We start from the raw sequence: 16,915 nt of genomic DNA, 5'->3' as shown, positions 1-16,915 counted from the left end.
ATGTGCCGTGGGTTATGACTTACTGAATTATTTTAAGGTTTTCTATTGATTTCTATTTCTAGTATGAAAGTGGCAAGGCGCAATCATTCTATGACTCGGCTATGACTCAGATTGTACGTGCATGTGAGTATGCATGGCCTATTGTGCCGGGACCTGACCCACCTTTATCAATTATGCCAGAGGAGGAGAAGGGTACTAAACTTGAGTGCTCACACCAGACTAGCTGTTAAATGGGCCCAGTGGGCTTTTGGTCATGCACATGAGCAACTTAGCCAAGTCATAGAAAGATTATAATGATAACCACCACCGTTCTTCATAGAAAGACTCAAAATGTTTCACTGTCAAAATCCACGGCAAGCCTGTTCCCCCGCGAGCACACATTATAAAGACATGATTAATTACTGCAGCCTCTCCTTCTGCAGGTTATAAAAAAACATTGTATGATCGATATAAACAGAATGATTTGAAAATAAAACCACAAAGTCAAGAAATGTGCAGTGTACAAGTGATTGTACAAGCAAACAGAAGGTAGATTCGCTGCCGTGTCTGGCACAGTTGTAATGGCCCAGTGTGGGTTGCGCGATATAGACGATATGCAATATCAATTATATAAATTTGGCCAACAATAGCTTTTAATACTAGTGTCATTTTATGAAAATGCATGTTAATGACACATTCTAGCTGTGTCCCTCAAATTTGACAGCGACAAGCGAATGAATGCGTCCTCAACCGCTGTAGCATTCTCGCTAGCTAGCTAACGTCCCTCTACAGTGTGAAGCTCCTTCTAAATCACAAATCCTATATAAACTATGTTTCTTGCATGCACCACTGGAGGACGAGGAATAGCTTATCGCTCTACACTACACACCATATAGGGATATGCCAATCGCTAACTGCTAAACTAGAGCTCTTGAATGTACACATAGGTGGGCGGATTGATACATGCATCGACACTAACGATACCCAGTATAACAGTATATGGTTGATAATACAGTGGTTTAATATTTTTCTATTGTCAAAAAAATATGTAATCGCTTTTGTTATTGGTTACAAACTCAGGAAAAAAGTCCCTGGACACAGAAGGGTTTTAAAAGAATCAATCGAGACCCGTAGAAAACCGGAATCAAAACAAGGAACCAGAATTGTCCAAATTCAAACACAGTTTATATTTTGGTTATTTCTCTTCATATTATACAATTTTCTGTACACAAAATACAAATCATTGCATTTCTTGGGTTGTATAGATTATTATTTTTACAGGATATATTTCTTAAATAGTGACTGTTCCTCTAATACTAATAAACGCCTCCCTAAAATAGACGCCTCTTTCGTCCTTTCAGGTAAACTAGATGCTACTGTTCAGTCAAGGAGTGAGTTACCTAATGAGTCAATTTAACTCCATTGTTAACCAAAACAGCAACACCTGCCAAGTACAGATTATAGTACAATGATGAGTATTACTGGATGTTGTAAAAAAAAAAAAAAAAGTCAACAAAAAAGTATATTAACTTTTTTTCCCCAGGAGTACACCATCTAATCCTAAATTTGTCACCCATCTAGGAAAGGCTCCAGCTCTGTTTTGTACCAGAGAGCTCCAAATTAAACAGAAGAACCCACAGCGTCTTAAGGAGCAGAACACAAAACACAGAGCAAAGGCAGGAACAAAACAAGCTATAATAGGAGATAAGACAGAATTATTCCATTTGTGTTCCATTTTTTGCATCTTGTAAAAAAGGATCATTATTTTATTTGTCATACATGAAGTGTATGCTACAAAGTTAGTGTTGGTGACGTTTATTTTCATATATCCTTCACCGTTATTATGTTAGAGACCTGAAGGAAAGGAAGTGTCCCTGGAGGAATTTCCACCATATCAGCAGTGACAAAATGTAATTTAGTCCACAGCCACTCACATACCATTTTCCCTGCCGTTTAAAGCCTTGTGGTACCACAAGACAGGAGCAAATAGATGCTTGCCTCTGGATGAAGGAAAATCTAATTTCTGACTGATCGATGGAATAAAGGCTTGTCCTGGCATTCAAAGCAGAGTGAGCTTTTTGAGGAAATATCCCTCATCCGTCACTATCTCTGCACCATGTGAGAAGTTTAATCAATGGTGACCTTGGTGTGTGCACAAGGTTTTTTTTTTCAAGGTTTTGTTTTATTTGAGTGCTGAAAATCATCCATTAAAAATGTACTGAAGTCTTTCCAATGATGAATCATTGGAAAGTTGGCCCCACTATGAACTGGACTCTCACTATTATGTTAGATCCACTATGGACTGGACTTTCACAATATTATGCTAGACCCACTCAACGTCCATTGCACCGGTCTCCCCACATCTGCGGTCCTCTCCAAGGTTTCTCATTGTCATCGCACTGGGTTGAGTTTTTCCTTGTCCTGATGTGGGATCTGATCCGAGGATGTCGTTGTGGCTTGTGCAGCCCTTTGAGACACTTGTGATTTAGGGCTATATAAATAAACATTGATTGATTGAATCGTAACACAATGATTAAGAACTCTGCGGGTTGGCTGATGACCAGTCTTGGGTGTACCCCCGACAGGCTCCAGTTTACCTAAAACCCTAATGACGACAAGCGGTAAAGAAAGTGGATGGACGGATAAATGGACAATGGTTAAGAGATAAAAAGCTCACTTCTTTTCTTAAAAAAAAGAATCTCCACCATCTGTTTCACAGACGCAGGGCTGCCCCTCCATTATACAGTATGACCTTAGGCAAAAGCATTGGGGAATCACTTAAAAAGGTGGGTTGGCTAAAATCCATTCCCTTATAAAAAATAAAAAAAACAGAACACCAATGACCTTATCTACTAAAGGTTTGTGTGTATTAAAAACATGCAAACTGGATAGCTTACGCAAACCTGATCTACTAAGCTTGTGCGCTGAAAATTGTGTCCTTTAAATGAAGAAAATAGAGAGTACAATTCATTTAGCTGTCTGTCTTCATGTTTAGGCAGAAGATATGCTGATAATTATAACAACCATAATAGTAGGAGGGGATGCAAATATATAATTTAGCGCTCATGCTGTGTGTTATCATTGGTATAACTGTCCTGTAACCACGGTTTTGCACGTTTGAAATGTGCATGCAAACTGGCACAGAGAAAAGAGGTGATTGCACTGCAAAGACAGATGATTGAGAGACAAAATATTTAGTCTGTGTGTTTGTCAATATATTTGGACTGTCAGATATAAAAAAATAATTGACATATCAGCTATTCAGCAATATCCTTTTATAATTTTATGCTGGATGACTTCAGGGGATGATCAAAATTCATTCAATTAATTTGTGTTACAGCAAAATCAATATTTTAGTAATCTCTTGTCTAAAACCACAATTTGAGTCAAAGAGTTTGAGTGTGCGGCTTTGTTTTCACTGCTGGTCTGTTTCTTTGTCCAAAGACAAGACACTTTTATGATCCTTTACACATTCTTGGTGCTTGCTGGGGATATATCCAAACCCCCACCTTCTCTGTGAATAGGACAAACATTGCTGTGATGCTGGGGGATCACTAATTGATTTGTCCTTTGTCAAAAGTTACTCTTCAAATGGGTTTCTTTTTTGATTGTCCTGTCCAATGTTTTTTAAAACATATCTTTTTGCTAACATCAAAATCATATTAAGTGTGTTTGGCTGATCTTCCTCCCTCTTCTCTGCCCCAATTGTTGATGTGGATGCCCATAGCTGCTGTACAAATTTACATAATGAAAAAGAAGAGTAGAATACTTCTCTTCTTGCCTTGCAGTGTTTGGCACTGTCAGACCAGAGCAAGAGGAAATAGAAAGAATAAGAAAAAAAAGAAGACAAGAAAATTGTGAGGACAAAAGTGGGGCAAGACAAAAAATATGTATATATTTAAAATATTTTAACCCAATGTGGCCCCCGAGTCAAAATGTTTAGGGACCCCTGGTATAAACAAGTCATAAAATAATACATAACATACAATGTTCCCCTTTGTATTGTTACCCCTTCTTACTTCTAATGGTATTGTGAATGAATTGTGATTCCAAATGTCCCTGCAGTTAAATATGAGACAAACAAGTTCATAACAATGTACGACATTCATTTGTCTCAATCTTTGCGATCTTACAAATGCAAAAGTGGTGCATGAGGATTTTGCCTGTCACAATGGACCTGCACCGACTTGTGGTGTTGTGCTTTGTTGTTGAACATGCAGCACACAACTATACTCTGTGCCACCTTTTCTGCAATATAGAACCGCAGTCTAGACGACAGAACCTATTTTTAGCACTCACTTTTTGCTCTGGAAGATCGCAAAACTGGTATTTTTGGCACAACAGCAGCAATAACTGCGGTGGTGCACTGTAATCATCCAGATGCAAGAAAATACACGTTGCAAGAAGTTTTTTCATATAGGAGATATATTATTAATGTATCAACTATATAAGAAAACGAACACCATTAAAAAAATGTGTCTCCAAATCGCCCCGTAAGTCAAAGATGGAATTGCTGGGCATATGATATGTCTAATATTTTTTTCTCACAAAAATATGTCGATATTTGACACACCACAAAAATATACGTTGTCTCTATCGCCTGTCATTGCAGCCATTCCCTCATACTGACTGTGGCACATCCATTTGTGCGTAACTGGGGCAGTTTGCATGTTCTTTCCATCCATCCATCCTTCCATTTTCTACCGCTTTTCCCTTACGGCATACATATATATATATATATATATATATATATATATATATATACATACACATATATATATATATATATATATATATATATATATATATATATACTGTGTATATATATACGTATATATATATATATATATATATATATATATATATATATATACTGTGTATATATATATATATATATATATATATATATATATATATATATATATATATATATATATATATATATATATATATATATATATATATATATATATATATATATATATATATATACTACCGTTCAAAAGTTTGGGGTCACATTGAAATGTCCTTATTTTTGAAGGAAAAGCACTGTACTTTTCAATGAAGATAACTTTAAACTCGTCTTAACTTTAAAGAAATACACTCTATACATTGCTAATGTGGTAAATGACTATTCTAGCTGCAAATGTCTGGTTTTTGATGCAACATCTACGTAGGTGTATAGAGGCCTATTTCCAGCAACTATCACTCCAGTGTTCTAATGGTACAATGTGTTTGCTCATTGGCTCAGAAGGCTAATTGATGATTAGAAAACCCTTGTGCAATCATGTTCACACATCTGAAAACAGTTTAGTTCGTTACAGAAGCTACAAAACTGACCTTCCTTTGAGCAGATTGAGTTTCTGGAGCATCACATTTGTGGGGTCAATTAAACACTCAAAATGGCCAGAAAAAGAAAACTTTCATCTGAAACACGACAGTCTATTCTTGTTCTTAGAAATGAAGGCTATTCCACAAAATTGTTTGGGTGACCCCAAACTTTTGAACGGTAGTGTATATATAATCTGACACTGCGCCGCGATAGTGATGACATTACGTTATTGATGGGAAAATGCATTTTTCAACAATATGATTTGCCCGACAGTAACAAACAGTAGAAAATAGATTGATGGATGGGCTAGAAAGGATAGATTATGGTAAATGATAAACGGGTTGTACTTGTATAGCGCTTTTCTACCTTCAAGGTACTCAAAGCGCTTTGACAGTATTTCCACATTTACCCATTCACACACACATTCACACACTGATGGCGGGAGCAGCCATCAGAGGCAAAGGGTGAAGTGTCTTGCCCAAGGACACAACGGACGTGACTAGGAAGGTAGAAGGTGGGAATTGAACCCCAGTAACCAGCAACACTCCGATTGCTGGTACAGCCACTCTACCAACTTCGCCACGCCGTCCCATGTTTTTATTAATTTTTTTACTCGGGGCTACCCACGGGCCGGATTTTGGATGCTGGTGGCCCGTATCTGGCCGTAGATTGGGACAACTGCCTTACTGGGTCGCGGTGGGTGCTTGAGCCTATTTCAGCTGCATTCGGCGGTAGGTGGGGTACACCCTGGACAAGTCACCACCTCATCGCAGGGCCAACACAGATAGATTTTACATCTACTCCTCCCAGTATTGTGAGTGTTGTAATGATCAGCATATTTTCTGCATAATAAGTCAGACAAGTTAATAAGATAGCGCTCGCTATTTTGCTTATTTAAAAAACGCAATCTTCTGCACCCAAGTTTGTTAGATATACTTTGTGTGCACGATCAAGTTTGCATGGGGTTCAGATCAAGATCAGGATATTTTAGATAGATTGATCACACTCGCGGGGCTGAAAATATTCACATACTTATGGACATGGTCAATTGAGTCATCGTATTTACTAATCCGTTTTTCTTCAGTTCTTGTCTTCCCATAGTGGCCTACACAACACACAACAAACAGGCCAATATACAATAACTTTTGTTGTTTATTCCTATAATTAGTTTAATTTAGATGCTGCTGCCTTGGGAGTGGCTATTGCAATTTGCACTGTACACCACTGGTGTAATTAATTTTAACTGCATCATTCATGTAGCAGCACAGTAATTAAAACAAATTACGCAATTAATACTATTCCCTGATACTATGGGGATAAGTGTAACCTTCCCCTTTGAGGGAGTTTGTTATACAGGAAAATAGATCGGGAGGAGAGAAAAGAAGATTAGGGACAGCAACAAGTTGACTATTAGTCTTGCTGGACAGTAGAACATGTACAACTCCAATATACATTGAATACAACTGTGCAAACGTGTTTCTCAATGGCTACATTTAAATGAACAGCAACCGTAATCATCAATACTGTATGGTGCTGTGACAGCGGCTGTCTGCCTTATCTGAGAGTTTGATGATGTTGTTCACCACATAATATATTTAATTGTATAGAAAAAACATTGATTTATACCCAAAATTAGCCAAAAAGGTAGTTCTGTCACAGCAATGCATTTATGGGTGCAAGCGTGACATTTTTAACCAAAGTTAAAAAAATACAGTGTGTCAGCCTGGCCATCTAGTTCAGTGCCTAGAATGTTTGACTGTCTCACAGGAGGCCCAGGTTGAAATTCCGGACCGCCCGAAAGCATGGATAGAACTAGGAGGATTAAATTAGTACGCTTGCTTCCTTTGTTAATTTTGCAGTCGGTCATATAGTTTAAAAAACAATTACTACATAAATTCATAATTTCTATATTCATACTACATTTCAGTGCAGTTTCCGATATTTAACATTCAAACCATTTCAACATTCAAATCATTCCTACAATCATAGTATTTCTACATTCAAACAATTTCACAGTTAAATTGTTTCCATCCTTTGTTTTACATTCCACTCGCATTTCAACAAGCATTCTTCAATATTTAAACCATACCTATTGTACATTCAAACATGTTATTACAATACTATACATACCTTCTGCATTTCAGTTCAGCTGTTACATTAGGGCAGGGGTCGGCAACCCGCGGCTCCGGAGCCGCATGCGGCTCTTTGACCACTCTGATGCGGCTCAGCTGCATACTTGCCGACCCCCCCGATTTTCCCAGGAGACTTATGGATCTCAGTGCCTCTCCTAGATAACTCCCAGGGCAAATATAATCCTATCTTCACTCTAATTACTAAATTAAGGGCGTGCCCTAATTGCACTGCAGTGATTGATCTCTACAGCATTTACAAACAGCATGCCAGCCCGGCCACATGTTGTATGTAGCTTTTACTTGCACACGTAGGAGACAGCAAAGCATACTTAGTCATCAGCCACACAGCTTACACTGACGTTAGCCGTATAAAACAACTTTAAAACTGTTACGTTACAAATATGCGCCACACTGTGAACCCACACCAAAAAAGAATGAAAAACACATTTCTGGAGAACATCCCACCGTAACACAACATAAACACAACACAGCCAATACCCAGAATCCCATGCAGCCCTAACTCTTCCGGTCTAGATTATACACCCCCGCTACCACCAAACCCCCCCCACACATCAACCCCCCCCCCTCCCCCTCCGTGCGTCGGTTGAGCGGAAGAGTTAGTGCTGCATGGGATTCTGGGTATTTGTTGTGTTGTGTTTATCTTGTGTTACAGTGCAGATGTTCTCCAGAAATGTGTTTGTCATTCTTTTTTGGTGTGGGTTCAAAGTGTGGCGCATATTTGTAACGTAACAGTGTTAAAGTTGTTTTATACGAATACCGTCAGTGTAAGCTGTGTGGCTGCTGACCTAGTACGCCTTGCTGTCACTTACGTGAGCAAGCTGAAGCTGCATTCTACATGTGGTCGAGCAGGCTGTAGAGGGCGCCAAAAGCAGTGCCATCACACCCTGATATTCGGGAGTCTTCCGGAAATAATGAGTGGGTTGGCAAGTATGATGCTATCAAGCGCCATTCATTCAAAACTCGCGGGCCGCACTAACATCAAATTTTCATATTAAAGTGCGTGCCGGTGCGTGTGTCTGAGACCCCTGGTTAACATAGCACAAAGCAATTTAAGCTTTGTATGCGGTGTTTTTCATTTTAAATTTTAATTTTTTTTTTGTGGCTCCCATTATTTTCTTTAATTTGTGAAACTTGCCAAAATGGCTCTTTGAGGGGTAAAGGTTGCCGACCCCTGCATTAGGGCATTCACACACAATTTCTACAGAAATGTTATTTTCGAGTTTAAAAAAGAGGGCTTCAAGGCTGGTGTCATGTCATTTAATGTGGTCCATCAAGTCAATTAATGTGGCCCGCCACATCACTGCCATGTCATTCAATGTGGTCTTTCACCTCATTTAATGTGGTCCGTCACCTCATTAAATTGGCCCGCAATGCCATTCAATGTGGCCTGCCACATCATTTAATATGGCCCGTCACGTCTTTTAATGTGGTCCGTCACCTCATTAACATGGCCTGCCATGGCATTCAATGTGGTCCGTCTCGTCAGTTAATTTGGCCCTGTGAGGGCAGCCATAATAGCAGTGTGGCCCTTAATAAAAACAAGTTTGACACCCCCGCTGTTGACTGTAAAATGCCCATAGGTGTGATTGTAAGTGTGAATGGTTGCTGTTGTGAAAGGCACATTGAAAAGAGCACATTGTTAAAATGTAAGTCGTGATGTAGGGAGACAGTATTTTTTAACCATAAAACCTCAGCCACTAATCGGTTTATGATGCGTCAGAGGCTAATGTTTGCAACTAGGTGTCCCTGTCAGCATTTGGCACCACCTAGAGAGCCGTAAAAAACATTGAGTTTTGCGCCTGCGTAATGCGGGGGTGGCGAGACCACGTATGTTATCAATCAAAGACGCCAGAGATGTGACAGTTATTCATGAGACGCTTGGTTAAAATACAGCTTCAAACTGTGAGGTTGTGGATTTAGATCAGCGGATGTTATTGTGAGTTGGTAAAGCCCTTTGAGACACTTGCGAGTAAGTGCTATATAAATACATTTTGATTGATTGAATGTAGGCATGCAACTAACTTTTTTTTTTATAGTCGATTAGTCAACGATCTGTTACGGTGGGGTGGCATGTTAATGAGCGGATCGTTTCCCCAAGATGCAGACGGAACTCCAGAGGCAGCGTGCAGGTAGGAAGATTATTTATTTTCCATAAATCAGTCAAGAATACCACAATAAACAGAAAAGTGTGCCGATAGCATGGGAAGCTATTGCGAAGCTTAGCACAGGAACAAGAATCAAGAATCACAGGGATAACCAAATGTAACTTGTTGCATGAAGCAAACAAAACAGCAGTAGTGTGGCGAGAGGCAGGCATAAATAGCACTCTCATCAGGTGAGCGTCCCAAACACTAATCAGAGGCAAGTGAAAATAATCAGCACCCATAGCAACCAAAAACACAAACCCTGGGGTGCTGAAACAGAACTATGAGAGTCTTAAACTAAAACAAAACATGATCCGGGCAACGGATCATCACACGATTATCTTAACAATTAGTCAAACTAATCAGATAATAAAGCGTACACATAGTTAATGGCTCTAATATTTTAGACATGTGCTTACTAACAACAAAGATGACTAATTCAGTATTTTTTTAACACTGTAACTGTGTTGCTCATTCAGCTTTTACAAAAATGAAAATGACTAATAAAATGTTGTTCATTTAAAAGTAAGGAAGGGCAAATAGCTAAAAAAAACAAAACAATTAACCTTGCTTATGTATTTAAAAACAGTTAAAATAGCAGCAATGAAAACAAACAACAAAACACACAATTTAACTTCCTCAAAAAGAAAATAATTCTGTAAAGTTTAAAAAGCTGCACAATGGTATATTAACTATTGATGATCTCTTAGCAGTTTGAGCACTCTAATAGACTCAAAGTGTAGAATTTTATCTTTGATTATTTATCAAAATGTTGGTTATTTATTAGATTGTATGTTTAATCTTATGAAACCTCCACATTGGTGCCTGTCTGTCTGTCCCTGTGTGTTTGTGTGTGTGTGCGTGTACTGGCATAAAAACAATGTCCGTATATGTATTGTTGCATTTGAAACAATTGTATTGTTGATAATAGAGGTGTGGGTGTGTGAGTGTGTGTGTGTGTGCGTGTGTGTGTGTGTGTGTGTGTGTGTGTGTGTGTTCACGCACACACGCGCTATATGCGTTTAGTAACGTGCCTTTTTTCACGGCATTAAAATAGACTCAATGTGTATAATTCTATATTTGATTAATTCTTAAAATGTTGGCTATTTCATAGATTGTATGTTTAATCCTATGATAATTCGCATCGATGCAGCTGTCTGTCTGTCCCTGTTTGTTTGTGTGTGTGCGTGTGCACTAGCATAAAAACAAGGTCCGTATTTCAAGTTATCATTATGTATATGCATTGTTGCATTTGAAACAATTGTATTGTTGATAATAGAGGTAAATTATTGTTATTCATTATCAATAGTGCTATTTCTATTGGTGTTTGTATTGCTCCATTTGTAGTGTAGTAATGCTCATTGTCTTTTCTGTGTTATTAATATTTATTTCACTAACTGCTTCTTTGCTGTCACTTTTACTATCAGATTTGTACATATCCTATTCACTGATGCTGTTCTGTTGTTGTTGTTGTTGGTGTGATTGTTATTGTTGTGTTTGTTGTTGTTGTTGTCCACCATATACTTTGTGTGCACGATCAAGTTTGCATGGGGTTCAGATCAAGATCAGGATATTTTAGATAGATCGATCACACTCGCGGGGCTGAAAATATCCACATACTTATGGACATGGTCAATTGAGTCTTTGTATTTACTAATCCGTTTTTCTTCAGTTCTTGTCTTCCCATAGTGGCCTACACAACACACAACAAACAGGCCAATATACAATAACTTTTGTTGTTTATTCCTATAATTAGTTTAATTTAGATGCTGCTGCCTTGGGAGTGGCTATTGCAATTTGCACTGTACACCACTGGTGTAAGGAAGTAAACTGCAGCTTTCATGTAGCAGCACAGTAATTAAAACAAATTAGGCAATTAATACTATTCCCTGATACTATGGGGATAAGTGTAACCTTCCACTTTGAGGGAGTTTGTTATACAGGACAATAGATCGGGAGGAGAGAAAAAGAAGAGTAGGGACAGCAACAAGTTGACTATTAGTCTTGCTGGACAGTAGAACGTGTACAACTCCAATATACATTGAATACAACTGTGCAAACGTGTTTCTCAATGGCTACATTTAAATGGACAGCAACCGTAATCATCAATACTGTATGGTGCTGTTAGACAGCGGCTGCCTGCCTTATCTGAGAGTTTGATGTTGATGTTCATAGCATAATATATTTTATTGTAAAGAAAAAACATTGATTTATACCCAAAATTAGCCAAAAAGATAGTTCTGTCACAGCAATGCATTTATGGGTGCAAGCGTGACATTTTTAACCACAGTTTAAAAAAAACAGTGTGTCAGCCTGGCCATCTAGTTCAGTGGCTAGGATGTTTGACTGTCATACAGGACAAAATAAAAAACTACATAAATAAAAATAAATAAAAATAAAACAAAAAAACAAGGTTCGCTTTGCAAAATTTGCAAGGTATTTATGTTTTTAACAAAAAAAAGAGGATATATCCTCAAACATTACATGTTATCACTGCCGTTGTTATTGCGAGTGACCCACTTCCACCCGGAAAACCACGGGGGATGACGTCATGACTATTACCGACAAAAATAATTGTCGGCGACAAACTTTATTGTCGACAATGTCGACTAATCGTTGCAGCCCTAATTGATAGAAGAAACTACTTGGTGGCAGTAATTCGTGAGTCAGTTTAATACGCTCTAATAAGCGGAAAAGGCCAGACCAAAGTTGCAAAAGTTATGAAGAGTACTGAATCTGTAACTGGCAAAAGGATGTTAAATACTACAGTATTTTAAACTGCTTAAAGAGCTGCATACCAAACAAAAGCTGCCATTGTACTCATGCTATGATAGCTGACACCAAGTCATCACCAGCAAGCCTTGCTGGACAGGGCGAGAGGACTCCAATACCTTGGTTCTCCACTGGGTCAGCCTGCTAATTGCTACAATTCCCGTCAAACCTGAATTATAAAATATCTAATAGACAAACATCACAGAAAATAAATATGCAAGTCTTGTGAGAAAGGGATGTAGACATTGCTACGATCCAACCAACCTGAGCTGCCATCTTAGCTGTGTGTCAAACAGGAGGGGGGCTTTTTTTTCCACTGACAGAGGATAATAATATTACCGGCAAGGCAAAGGGGATGCAAGGGAGGGGCAAGCTTCTCCATCTTCCTCCTCAGGAGTCCCAATGACCTATATTCACTTATATTTGCAGGAAAGCCAGTTGTTTAAACCACAACACTACCAATGGAAAACTGTAGGAACAAACATTAATTCTCTCTATAAATGTATTCAAAAAGGATGTCATCCATCCATATTGTTTTGCTTTTCCCAATAGCTGAGCCTAAGACATCTGACTTAACCAAGCATACAGTACTAATTTTTGGACTGGACAAAAAACCAGAGTACCAATCAACGCGAACTGAGATTCAATCTTGCGTCCCAACCCAAATAATCCCACGGCACTTCCCTGCCTATGATGTAATATTATATATATATATATATATATATATATATATATATATATATATATATATATATATATATATATATATATATATATATATATATATATATATATATATATTAAAATTAATCATTAGGTGGATGGGCAAGCTAAAGCTTATCCCAGCAGGTTACACCTTGGACTGGCCACCTGTCAATCACAGGGCAGATATAGAAAAACATTTTACACACACATTCACAAATTATTGTAGAGTCTCCAATTAACTTGGTATGTATGTTTTTGGACTGTGGGAGGAAGCACCTGGAGAATACCCAGCTGTGTGAACTCATCCATTGTCCTTTGTGTAGTTAAGCTATATATGTGGAGACCTACTGATAATAACCCGGATTCTCATTAGTAGTATTAGACCAAGAAAAATACCATCCCTTGAAAAAGGATAAAGTGTTATAATTGTGTTCTTATTAAAATGTATCACAACATCTGTGTGATTTGAATATTTGCAGAACAGGGGATATATTCTTGAAGCCTATTGTTAGAATTAGAATTGTTAGGATTGGTTGGGTAAATATAATAGACATATACGTATAAGTTGCTCTTTCGTTTAACTCTTGAAGTACCTCACAAACGGTAGTGCATCCCTCACATTTTTACAAACTTTGTATTAAAGTGGTGCCTAAATTTAAGAATGCCCCAGTTTAAGAGTGTTTTAAGAAAACAGCTGTCTATCAGCTAATTGTTATGCTTTAAGTGGCAAGCAAACATTTCACTTAGAAACATCTCCCCTATCAGCTGGCATAGCAAATGTCACAGTGAACCCCGTAGGTAGGCCTGGGCCGATATTTGATAAGTCAATTAACCGACAATAAATGAAAATTAAGTCAGTAAGTTTTCCAGCGTCGATAAATCACCGTGTGCATGCTTTAAGAGCATTCATGATTTTCATTGTTTTCAGCAGCTGTGTGCGTTTGTTTCCCGGCGGAATAAAAATAAGGGGGTGTGAATTCTCTTGTCCTTCATCAAGTGTCTTTAACTCTTTGTGAGGCGAGGCCGGGTCACGGTTTTCTTTACACACTCTCGTCAACTTGCCCCCCTCCCTGTGCCACTGTTGCACCAATATTTTGCTAAATTCTGTTTTGATTTTTCACCCTGCTTTAGTGTGACGACATTGACATCAGGAGGGAGTGCATCCTGAGAAGCCTTGTTATCTACCTCAATGAAGATCCAGACACTTTCTTCAAGGAATATCTGGTAAGTTAATAGTTTGTGTTACACAGCAGCATGAAATAGTGTTACCCATTCTTATTTACATATATTGTGGTCCTTTGAGCTCAACACACTACAACTTTTTGAATAACTGGCATTTTGTAAACAATGGGGCTCTTTGAATTTAAATTTTTGCTTGAAATCAATGGTAGGTGCAAGAAAAGACAGAGTCAGAGTCTCCTAAGCTGGTAGTGGCAAACGGGCAGAGGCCCTGTGGAGTAAAACAGCTATTTCTGTCCCACAGGTCCATCTCTATAGGGATGTGGTTGCCTAAAGGATCATGTTGCAGCAATTGCATTATGTTTATGGCTGCTTGCTGAAGTTATATACGGGCCAATTTCAAACATTATATATATATATATATATATATATATATATATATATATATGTATATATATATATATATATATATATATATATATATATATATATATATATATATATATATATATATATATATATATATATATATATATATATGGTTAACTTTCCAATCATGATACATAAATGATTAATTTGACAGGCAAAGAGGACTTAAAAAAAAAAGCTAATTAATGTTCTGCTAGTGGTGTTCAGCATTTTACCTAACACAAGTGTTCTGTTTTTGTGTTGTTGTTCAGGCCTCCGCCACTGAGGATGCAGAAAAGGACATTGCCCTCACAGTCATGAGATATACATAATCCGTGGAGATGGAGTTGTTATCGAAGGCATCAAAGTCCTGAGCAACGTGGACACCGTCATCATGGGAATCATAATGATGTTTGGGCTCATTTATGCCCTTGATCTAAGCTTTCCAGACAACTTCAAGTACACATTTGAGTTTTTCCAGAAGATCCTAATGAACCTGGATGGGCACAAGCTAAACACAAAGATACAGCAGCTGAAAATCAAGTTGCTTGCATGAGAGGTGAACACTTGTTGACAAAGTTCATCATCGGATCTTTATTTTTTGTTGTATTGTTTTTGCCTTCATTTTCACCCCATTTAAAGACAATCTATGACCTACAACATTTTGAACTTGAGAATTGGACTCAGAATTGACTAAGTTACAGGGAAGAAGAGGCTGTTTACTGAACTGCTGGAAGTACACGATTAACATTTGAAATGCAGTCATGGGGAGTGTAGAGCGATTACTTTAGGGTTTAGACTGGATGAACTTTACCTCCCCATTTTATCTCTGAGTGTGACTACCCTCCACACTTCTCGCAACCATTTCTCTCCTCCGTTTCATCACTCAACTCAGGATAAATGGATTAAGTTCGATTCAAGATTTTGGATTTTATTCATTTTTTATTTATTTTTTGAATAGCTAGTACTGTCTCATGTTTTGTTTTTACTTGCTTACATTCAAAGGATATTTGCTACTAGCATCCCATTAGTATCAGATTCCTGGTCTGTGAATGTTAAGTTTTTCTTATTTATTTTTGTTTGTTGCCAATTTGATGCATGGGAATTTTGTATTTGCCTTGTTTTCTTTACTGAAAGCAGCTGAGATAGGCTCCAGCACCCCCCGCAACCCCAAAAGGCACAAGCGGTAGAAAATGGATGGATGGAACTCTAAGTACATTAAGGCTAATGGTTCCATTAGCACACTTGTGCAGGACTCAAATGTGTTTTTGCAGTTTCCTTTGTGGCGCTGAGTGTTAATTTTACACCACTTTAAACTATTTTGGAGAACCATTTCTCATAAAGTTTGCCTTGAGTTATTTAAGAAAAGGTCAAACTGTTTCTTGGTGTTTTATAACTAAATCTGAGTTCTCTGTGCTTTGTATCAAGTCAATTTGACATCTTTGTTTATATAAAACTAAGTTCTTGGTATGTGTTGGTAGCAAATCTGACATCTTTATGTAAAATTGACTTCTTAATGTTTTGTTTTCACTCAAACGCAACATTTTGGTTTGTGTTTGCAAGTAATTTTGACATCTTGTGGTGTTATATTCAAGATTGTTGAATTAAGAATTATTCTACATTAAAAATACCAACCAGGTTTTGTCTGATGTGTTTTTATGGGATCTAGGGTGATTTTTAGCTTGCTTAATTTCCAATTAATTTTGAGTTGGGCACATATAAATAAATTTCACTTAGTAACCAAAATAATTTCATTTTAGATGTATTTGTTAAAAATTATTCTGACAAATGTAAATACATTTCGCTTAGTTATTGCAATAATTTCAGTTTGGATTTATTTGCTAAAAATAAATTGGATTAACACATTTTTATTGTATTGTGAGAATGTACTAATTTTGAGTTGGGGCAACATATATTTGTTGGATGGAAATCCTGCCCTCATTTTTATTGAGTTCATCCAATGAGTCATTTTTTTGAGTGTACTCAAGAAAAAGTTTTTAATTTATTTATCTTATTTTACTAATTTTTTTAAAAAGTACCTTATCTTCACCATACCTGGTTGTCCAAATTAGGCATAATAATGTGTTAATTCCACGACTGCATATATCGGTTGATATTAGTATCGGTTGATATCGGTATCGGTAATTAAAGAGTTGGACAATATCGGAATATCGGATATCGGCAAAAAGCCATTATCGGACATCCCTAGTGATAACCATGATCATTTTGGTCAACATTACTTC

General features: G+C 37.5%; 1 protein-coding gene across 2 annotated transcripts in view; it reads right to left on the bottom strand.

The window, feature by feature from the left end:
• Window positions 1–16,915, bottom strand: part of osr2 (odd-skipped related transciption factor 2) — a 206,344-nt gene that overhangs the window by 169,882 nt on the left and 19,547 nt on the right. The gene's annotated exons all lie outside the window — the stretch shown is intronic.

Source organism: Entelurus aequoreus, linkage group LG11, assembly GCF_033978785.1.
Source record: "Entelurus aequoreus isolate RoL-2023_Sb linkage group LG11, RoL_Eaeq_v1.1, whole genome shotgun sequence".
NCBI lineage: Eukaryota > Metazoa > Chordata > Actinopteri > Syngnathiformes > Syngnathidae > Entelurus > Entelurus aequoreus.
The sequence above is the reverse complement of the archived record's forward strand: the minus strand, read 5'-3'. Positions and strand labels throughout refer to the sequence as shown.